Here is a 9888-nt window from a genome sequence, read left to right as displayed (position 1 = left end):
TATGTCTGATTGAGTCACAGTGAGCCGTTTGTGTGTGTGTGTCGGTGTGTCTGTGTGCTGGTATAGGTTGAGCATTGAGTCATACTTAGATGTGTGTATGTGTGTGTGTGTGCTGGTATGGGCTTTGCATGGAGTCACTGAGGGGTGTGGGTGTGTGTGTGTGTGTGTGTGTGTGTATGCTGGTATAAGCTGTGCATTCAGTCTACACTGAGCCGTGCCTATGTGCGTGTGTGTGTGTGCTGGCATAGGCAGTGCATTGAGTCACAGTGAGCCATGTGTGAGTGCGTGTTTGTGTGGTCTGTGCTGGTACACACGGTGAATTTAGTTACACTGAGGTGCCTGTGTGTGAGTGTATGTGTTGGTATGGACGGTACACACCGATAGTCTATTAATTTTTGACGAAAAAGGCAAGAATATACCATGGGAAAAAGTCTCTTCGGCAAGTGGTGCTGGGAAAGTTGGACAGCTGCATGTAAATCAATAAATTTAAAACACACCCTCTCACCGTACACAAAAATAAACTCAAAATGGCTTAAAGACTTAAACGTAAGACATGACACCATAAAACTCCTAGAAAGGAACACAGGCAAAACATTCTCTGACATAAGTTGCACCAATGTTTTCTTAGGTCAGTCTCCCAAGGCAATAGGAATAAAAGCAAAAATAAACAAATGGGACCTAATCAAACATACAAGCTTTTGCGCAGCAAAGGAAACCATTAACAAAACGAAAAGATGACCTACAAAACGGGAGAAAATATTTGCAAACAATGCAACTGAGAAGGGCTTAATTTCCAAAATATATAAACAGCTCATACACCTCAACAACAAAAAAATTAATGAACCAATCAAAACAGGGGCAGAAGATCTAAAACGACATTTCTTCAAAGAAGAAACACAAATAGCTAATAGGCACATGAAAAGATGCTCAAAATCACTAATTATCAGAGAAATGAACATCAAAGCTACAATAAGGTACCATCTCACACTGGTCAGAATGGCCATCATGAAAAACTCTACAAATAACAAATGCTGGAGAGGGTGTGGAGAAAAGGGAACCCTCTTACACTGTTGGTGGGAACGTAAATTGGTACAGCCAATTTGGAGAACAGATGTGGAGGTTCCTTAAAAAACTAAAAATTGAATTACCATATGATCCAGCAATCCCACTCCTGGGCATACACCCAGACAAAACTCTAATCCAAAGAGATACATGCACCCCTATGTTCACAGCAGCACTATTCACAATAGCCAAGACATGGACACAACCTACGTGTCCACTGACAGATGAATGCATAAAGAAGATGTGGTACATGTATACAATGGACTGGTACCCAGCCATAAAAAAGAACAAAATAATGCCATTTGCAGCAACATGGATGCAACTAGAGATTACCATACTAAGTGAAATAAGTCAGAAAGAGAAAGACAAATACCATACGATATCACTTATATGTGGAATCTAAAATATGACACAAATGAACATATCTATGAAACAGCAACAGACTCACGGACATAAAGAACAGACTTGTGGTTGCCAAGGGGGAGGAGGTTGGGGGAGGGATGGAATGGGAGGTTGGGGTTAACAGATGTAAACTATTATACATGGACTAAACAAGGCCCTACCGTGTAGCACAGGGAACTATATTCAGTATCCTATGATAAACCATAAGGGAAAAGAATATTCAAAAAGAATGTATATATAACTGAATCACTTTGCTGTACAGCAGAAATTAACACAACGTTGTAAATCAACTACACTTCAATAAAAAAGAAAAGAAAATGACCGAGAGAAAAAACAATGATGGGTGTATTTTACTCTGTGTAAAGTTTACGTTCAAAGAAAAGCACTGTAAACAAATACGGCTCACTAGTTAATGCCACGCTTGCTGAGATACTTAAGGAGACATGTACTCACGTCTGCAGTTTACCACAAAATGCATCAAGGGATAAGGTGGATCGGGGCTTTCCTGGCGGCACAGTCGTTAAGAATCCACCTGCCAATGCAGAGGACACGGGTTCGAGCCCTGGTCTGGGAAGATCCCACATGCCGCGGAGCAACTAAGGCCGTGCAGCACAACTACTGAGCCAGCGCACCACAACTACTGAAGCCCGCGCGCCTATAGCCCGTGCTCCGCAACAAGAGAAGCCACGGCAATGAGAAGCCTGCACACCTCAACGAAGAGTAGCCCCCCACCCCCGCTCGCCGCAACTAGAGAAAGCCCGCGCGCAGCAACGAAGACCCAACACGGCCACATAAACAAATAAATACATTTATTTTAAAAAAAAAGGTCTAGGTTAGCACTCCAATAGCAGAAAAGTTGACTTTATACCGAACGAACTACTACACCCTCATCTTGTTTATCTCCCCTGCCCAGGAACTCAGAATCCTGAGCTAATAATAAAGGGAGATTATGGGTGAGGTTTTCCTTTCTTTGTATTTCTCCGGGTACTATAAGTTTTTTACATTGCACATGTATTAATTTTTAATAAAGTTATATAGCATCTTTATCAACATGTGAAGAACACATCTGCATTTTATAAACTGCTCTGCGTTCATAAGCATTCTTCTATTTCTCCACCGGAGGGCAGCATAAGCACAGTAAATAGCAAAAATAATTTCAAGGCGTTTGGTCTGAAATTGAACGCTGCTCGCTCTTCAGCTGTTTATTTCGACAGGCTGCTGCTACAAATTAATCATTAGGTTGTTTATTTTTCTGATAACTGACTATACATTCACTGTAAAAACTGACATATTGGAGAAAAGACAACTCACCTATAATCAGGGACCATGTGGCATTACGAAAAGAGGAAGGTACACCTTTTTTTAAAAGTCTGCTGACAAAAAGTCCCCCATACAACAATTTTCTAATCTACGCTTCACATCAAATGTCTCTTAAGCATTTCCCTGCTTCCCTAAGTTCTCTGACATGGTGGTTTCTGAAGGCCGCCTGGTGTTCCGGTCTGTGGACTCGTTGGACCTTGCTTCCCTGATTTAAATTGGTCATTTAGGTGTTTTAACCGTCTTTAAAGTATTAAAGATTTCCCATGTATAAAATATACAGAGAAAACTATACCACCCAATTAATCACTACTCGAATTCGATAGATGTTAATTGTTGCCACTTTTACTTCAGATATTTTGAAGAAAGAAAAAGTTTACAGGTAGGGTTGGAGGTCCCCATGTCCAACTAACTTCTCTCCTTCCTTCCCCAGAGTCACCTCTGATCTGAAGCTGCTGCTTATTTTTCCTATCCTTGATCTCAGGCTTTCATTACAAAACTATGTTCTGTAAACAATATAGTATTGTCCTGAGCTTTTAAATTCTACACGTAAATGTAATCACCACGGCATGTCCCATATTTGCTTAACGTTATGATTTACCCCCTGTTGATTTAGACCTAGTTAACTTTAACTGCTTTAAGGTATTATACTTTATAAACAGAATTTATTAACACATTCCCTATCGATAAGCATTTAGGTGGTTTCTAATCATTGAGTATCACTGCTCCTTTGATGGGGCAGGTGTGCACAGCTTCTCTAGCTGTGATCCCTAGAGAAGAATTAAGTTTGGGACTCCAGCAGAGGAATGGCGGATTCGAAAGGGTCATCCCCTTCAGCTCTACTGGCTACTGCTGAATCACACTCCTGAATTACCAATTTTCAATTCAGCGGGTCGTGAATTAGTCCCGTTTCCTCACTTCCCCTTTGCGGTAGGAGGCATGGCTTTAAGCATCTCGGACGTTAAGCACCTCTTCACGGCCACTGGCAACAAGGTTTTGTCTTTTGTGAATCCATTGCCTTTGCTTATTACCTGCTTGGGTTCTTTACCTTTTTCTTATCGATTTGTACAAATTGTGTATCTATGTCTGATTGAGTCACAGTGAGCCGTTTGTGTGTGTGTGTCGGTGTGTCTGTGTGCTGGTATAGGTTGAGCATTGAGTCATACTTAGATGTGTGTATGTGTGTGTGTGTGCTGGTATGGGCTTTGCATGGAGTCACTGAGGGGTGTGTGTGTGTGTGTGTGTGTGTGTATGCTGGTATAAGCTGTGCATTCAGTCTACACTGAGCCGTGCCTATGTGCGTGTGTGTGTGTGCTGGCATAGGCAGTGCATTGAGTCACAGTGAGCCATGTGTGAGTGCGTGTTTGTGTGGTCTGTGCTGGTACACACGGTGAATTTAGTTACACTGAGGTGCCTGTGTGTGAGTGTATGTGTTGGTATGGACGGTACACACCGATAGTCTATTAATTTTTGACGAAAAAGGCAAGAATATACCATGGGAAAAAGTCTCTTCGGCAAGTGGTGCTGGGAAAGTTGGACAGCTGCATGTAAATCAATAAATTTAAAACACACCCTCTCACCGTACACAAAAATAAACTCAAAATGGCTTAAAGATTTAAACGTAAGACATGACACCATAAAACTCCTAGAAAGGAACACAGGCAAAACATTCTCTGACATAAGTTGCACCAATGTTTTCTTAGGTCAGTCTCCCAAGGCAATAGGAATAAAAGCAAAAATAAACAAATGGGACCTAATCAAACATACAAGCTTTTGCGCAGCAAAGGAAACCATTAACAAAACGAAAAGATGACCTACAAAACGGGAGAAAATATTTGCAAACAATGCAACTGAGAAGGGCTTAATTTCCAAAATATATAAACAGCTCATACACCTCAACAACAAAAAAATTAATGAACCAATCAAAACAGGGGCAGAAGATCTAAAACGACATTTCTTCAAAGAAGAAACACAAATAGCTAATAGGCACATGAAAAGATGCTCAAAATCACTAATTATCAGAGAAATGAACATCAAAGCTACAATAAGGTACCATCTCACACTGGTCAGAATGGCCATCATGAAAAACTCTACAAATAACAAATGCTGGAGAGGGTGTGGAGAAAAGGGAACCCTCTTACACTGTTGGTGGGAATGTAAATTGGTACAGCCAATTTGGAGAACAGATGTGGAGGTTCCTTAAAAAACTAAAAATTGAATTACCATATGATCCAGCAATCCCACTCCTGGGCATACACCCAGACAAAACTCTAATCCAAAGAGATACATGCACCCCTATGTTCACAGCAGCACTATTCACAATAGCCAAGACATGGACACAACCTACGTGTCCACTGACAGATGAATGCATAAAGAAGATGTGGTACATGTATACAATGGACTGGTACCCAGCCATAAAAAAGAACAAAATAATGCCATTTGCAGCAACATGGATGCAACTAGAGATTACCATACTAAGTGAAATAAGTCAGAAAGAGAAAGACAAATACCATACGATATCACTTATATGTGGAATCTAAAATATGACACAAATGAACATATCTATGAAACAGCAACAGACTCACGGACATAAAGAACAGACTTGTGGTTGCCAAGGGGGAGGAGGTTGGGGGAGGGATGGAATGGGAGGTTGGGGTTAACAGATGTAAACTATTATACATGGACTAAACAAGGCCCTACCGTGTAGCACAGGGAAGTATATTCAGTATCCTATGATAAACCATAAGGGAAAAGAATATTCAAAAAAAATGTATATATATGTATAACTGAATCACTTTGCTGTACAGCAGAAATTAACACAACGTTGTAAATCAACTACACTTCAATAAAAAAGAAAAGAAAATGACCGAGAGAAAAAACAATGATGGGTGTATTTTACTCTGTGTAAAGTTTACGTTCAAAGAAAAGCACTGTAAACAAATACGGCTCACTAGTTAATGCCACGCTTGCTGAGATACTTAAGGAGACATGTACTCACGTCTGCAGTTTACCACAAAATGCATCAAGGGATAAGGTGGATCGGGGCTTTCCTGGCGGCACAGTCGTTAAGAATCCACCTGCCAATGCAGAGGACACGGGTTCGAGCCCTGGTCTGGGAAGATCCCACATGCCGCGGAGCAACTAAGGCCGTGCAGCACAACTACTGAGCCAGCGCACCACAACTACTGAAGCCCGCGCGCCTATAGCCCGTGCTCCGCAACAAGAGAAGCCACGGCAATGAGAAGCCTGCACACCTCAACGAAGAGTAGCCCCCCACCCCCGCTCGCCGCAACTAGAGAAAGCCCGCGCGCAGCAACGAAGACCCAACACGGCCACATAAACAAATAAATACATTTATTTTAAAAAAAAAGGTCTAGGTTAGCACTCCAATAGCAGAAAAGTTGACTTTATACCGAACGAACTACTACACCCTCATCTTGTTTATCTCCCCTGCCCAGGAACTCAGAATCCTGAGCTAATAATAAAGGGAGATTATGGGTGAGGTTTTCCTTTCTTTGTATTTCTCCGGGTACTATAAGTTTTTTCATTGCACATGTATTAATTTTTAATAAAGTTATATAGCATCTTTATCAACATGTGAAGAACACATCTGCATTTTATAAACTGCTCTGCGTTCATAAGCATTCTTCTATTTCTCCACCGGAGGGCAGCATAAGCACAGTAAATAGCAAAAATAATTTCGAGGCGTTTGGTCTGAAATTGAACGCTGCTCGCTCTTCAGCTGTTTATTTCGACAGGCTGCTGCTACAAATTAATCATTAGGTTGTTTATTTTTCTGATAACTGACTATACATTCACTGTAAAAACTGACATATTGGAGAAAAGACAACTCACCTATAATCAGGGACCATGTGGCATTACGAAAAGAGGAAGGTACACCTTTTTTTAAAAGTCTGCTGACAAAAAGTCCCCCATACAACAATTTTCTAATCTACGCTTCACATCAAATGTCTCTTAAGCATTTCCCTGCTTCCCTAAGTTCTCTGACATGGTGGTTTCTGAAGGCCGCCTGGTGTTCCGGTCTGTGGACTCGTTGGACCTTGCTTCCCTGATTTAAATTGGTCATTTAGGTGTTTTAACCGTCTTTAAAGTATTAAAGATTTCCCATGTATAAAATATACAGAGAAAACTATACCACCCAATTAATCACTACTCGAATTCGATAGATGTTAATTGTTGCCACTTTTACTTCAGATATTTTGAAGAAAGAAAAAGTTTACAGGTAGGGTTGGAGGTCCCCATGTCCAACTAACTTCTCTCCTTCCTTCCCCAGAGTCACCTCTGATCTGAAGCTGCTGCTTATTTTTCCTATCCTTGATCTCAGGCTTTCATTACAAAACTATGTTCTGTAAACAATATAGTATTGTCCTGAGCTTTTAAATTCTACACGTAAATGTAATCACCACGGCATGTCCCATATTTGCTTAACGTTATGATTTACCCCCTGTTGATTTAGACCTAGTTAACTTTAACTGCTTTAAGGTATTATACTTTATAAACAGAATTTATTAACACATTCCCTATCGATAAGCATTTAGGTGGTTTCTAATCATTGAGTATCACTGCTCCTTTGATGGGGCAGGTGTGCACAGCTTCTCTAGCTGTTATACCTAGAGAAGAATTAAGTTTGGGACTCCAGCAGAGGAATGGCGGATTCGAAAGGGTCATCCCCTTCAGCTCTACTGGCTACTGCTGAATCACACTCCTGAATTACCAATTTTCAATTCAGCGGGTCGTGAATTAGTCCCGTTTCCTCACTTCCCCTTTGCGGTAGGAGGCATGGCTTTAAGCATCTCAGACGTTAAGCACCTCTTCACGGCCACTGGCAACAAGGTTTTGTCTTTTGTGAATCCATTGCCTTTGCTTATTACCTGCTTGGGTTCTTTACCTTTTTCTTATCGATTTGTACAAATTGTGTATCTATGTCTGATTGAGTCACAGTGAGCCGTTTGTGTGTGTGTGTCGGTGTGTCTGTGTGCTGGTATAGGTTGAGCATTGAGTCATACTTAGATGTGTGTATGTGTGTGTGTGTGCTGGTATGGGCTTTGCATGGAGTCACTGAGGGGTGTGTGTGTGTGTGTGTGTGTGTGTGTGTGTATGCTGGTATAAGCTGTGCATTCAGTCTACACTGAGCCGTGCCTATGTGCGTGTGTGTGTGTGCTGGCATAGGCAGTGCATTGAGTCACAGTGAGCCATGTGTGAGTGCGTGTTTGTGTGGTCTGTGCTGGTACACACGGTGAATTTAGTTACACTGAGGTGCCTGTGTGTGAGTGTATGTGTTGGTATGGACGGTACACACCGATAGTCTATTAATTTTTGACGAAAAAGGCAAGAATATACCATGGGAAAAAGTCTCTTCGGCAAGTGGTGCTGGGAAAGTTGGACAGCTGCATGTAAATCAATAAATTTAAAACACACCCTCTCACCGTACACAAAAATAAACTCAAAATGGCTTAAAGACTTAAACGTAAGACATGACACCATAAAACTCCTAGAAAGGAACACAGGCAAAACATTCTCTGACATAAGTTGCACCAATGTTTTCTTAGGTCAGTCTCCCAAGGCAATAGGAATAAAAGCAAAAATAAACAAATGGGACCTAATCAAACATACAAGCTTTTGCGCAGCAAAGGAAACCATTAACAAAACGAAAAGATGACCTACAAAACGGGAGAAAATATTTGCAAACAATGCAACTGAGAAGGGCTTAATTTCCAAAATATATAAACAGCTCATACACCTCAACAACAAAAAAATTAATGAACCAATCAAAACAGGGGCAGAAGATCTAAAACGACATTTCTTCAAAGAAGAAACACAAATAGCTAATAGGCACATGAAAAGATGCTCAAAATCACTAATTATCAGAGAAATGAACATCAAAGCTACAATAAGGTACCATCTCACACTGGTCAGAATGGCCATCATGAAAAACTCTACAAATAACAAATGCTGGAGAGGGTGTGGAGAAAAGGGAACCCTCTTACACTGTTGGTGGGAACGTAAATTGGTACAGCCAATTTGGAGAACAGATGTGGAGGTTCCTTAAAAAACTAAAAATTGAATTACCATATGATCCAGCAATCCCACTCCTGGGCATACACCCAGACAAAACTCTAATCCAAAGAGATACATGCACCCCTATGTTCACAGCAGCACTATTCACAATAGCCAAGACATGGACACAACCTACGTGTCCACTGACAGATGAATGCATAAAGAAGATGTGGTACATGTATACAATGGACTGGTACCCAGCCATAAAAAAGAACAAAATAATGCCATTTGCAGCAACATGGGTGCAACTAGAGATTACCATACTAAGTGAAATAAGTCAGAAAGAGAAAGACAAATACCATACGATATCACTTATATGTGGAATCTAAAATATGACACAAATGAACATATCTATGAAACAGCAACAGACTCACGGACATAAAGAACAGACTTGTGGTTGAGAAGGGGGAGGAGGTTGGGGGAGGGATGGAATGGGAGGTTGGGGTTAACAGATGTAAACTATTATACATGGACTAAACAAGGCCCTACCGTGTAGCACAGGGAAGTATATTCAGTATCCTATGATAAACCATAAGGGAAAAGAATATTCAAAAAAAATGTATATATATGTATAACTGAATCACTTTGCTGTACAGCAGAAATTAACACAACGTTGTAAATCAACTACACTTCAATAAAAAAGAAAAGAAAATGACCGAGAGAAAAAACAATGATGGGTGTATTTTACTCTGTGTAAAGTTTACGTTCAAAGAAAAGCACTGTAAACAAATACGGCTCACTAGTTAATGCCACGCTTGCTGAGATACTTAAGGAGACATGTACTCACGTCTGCAGTTTACCACAAAATGCATCAAGGGATAAGGTGGATCGGGGCTTTCCTGGCGGCACAGTCGTTAAGAATCCACCTGCCAATGCAGAGGACACGGGTTCGAGCCCTGGTCTGGGAAGATCCCACATGCCGCGGAGCAACTAAGGCCGTGCAGCACAACTACTGAGCCAGCGCACCACAACTACTGAAGCCCGCGCGCCTATAGCCCTTGCTCCGCAACAAGAGAAGCCACGGCAATG

Source organism: Pseudorca crassidens, chromosome X, assembly GCF_039906515.1.
Source record: "Pseudorca crassidens isolate mPseCra1 chromosome X, mPseCra1.hap1, whole genome shotgun sequence".
Classification (NCBI taxonomy): domain Eukaryota; kingdom Metazoa; phylum Chordata; class Mammalia; order Artiodactyla; family Delphinidae; genus Pseudorca; species Pseudorca crassidens.
Note: the sequence above shows the minus strand (reverse complement) of the source record.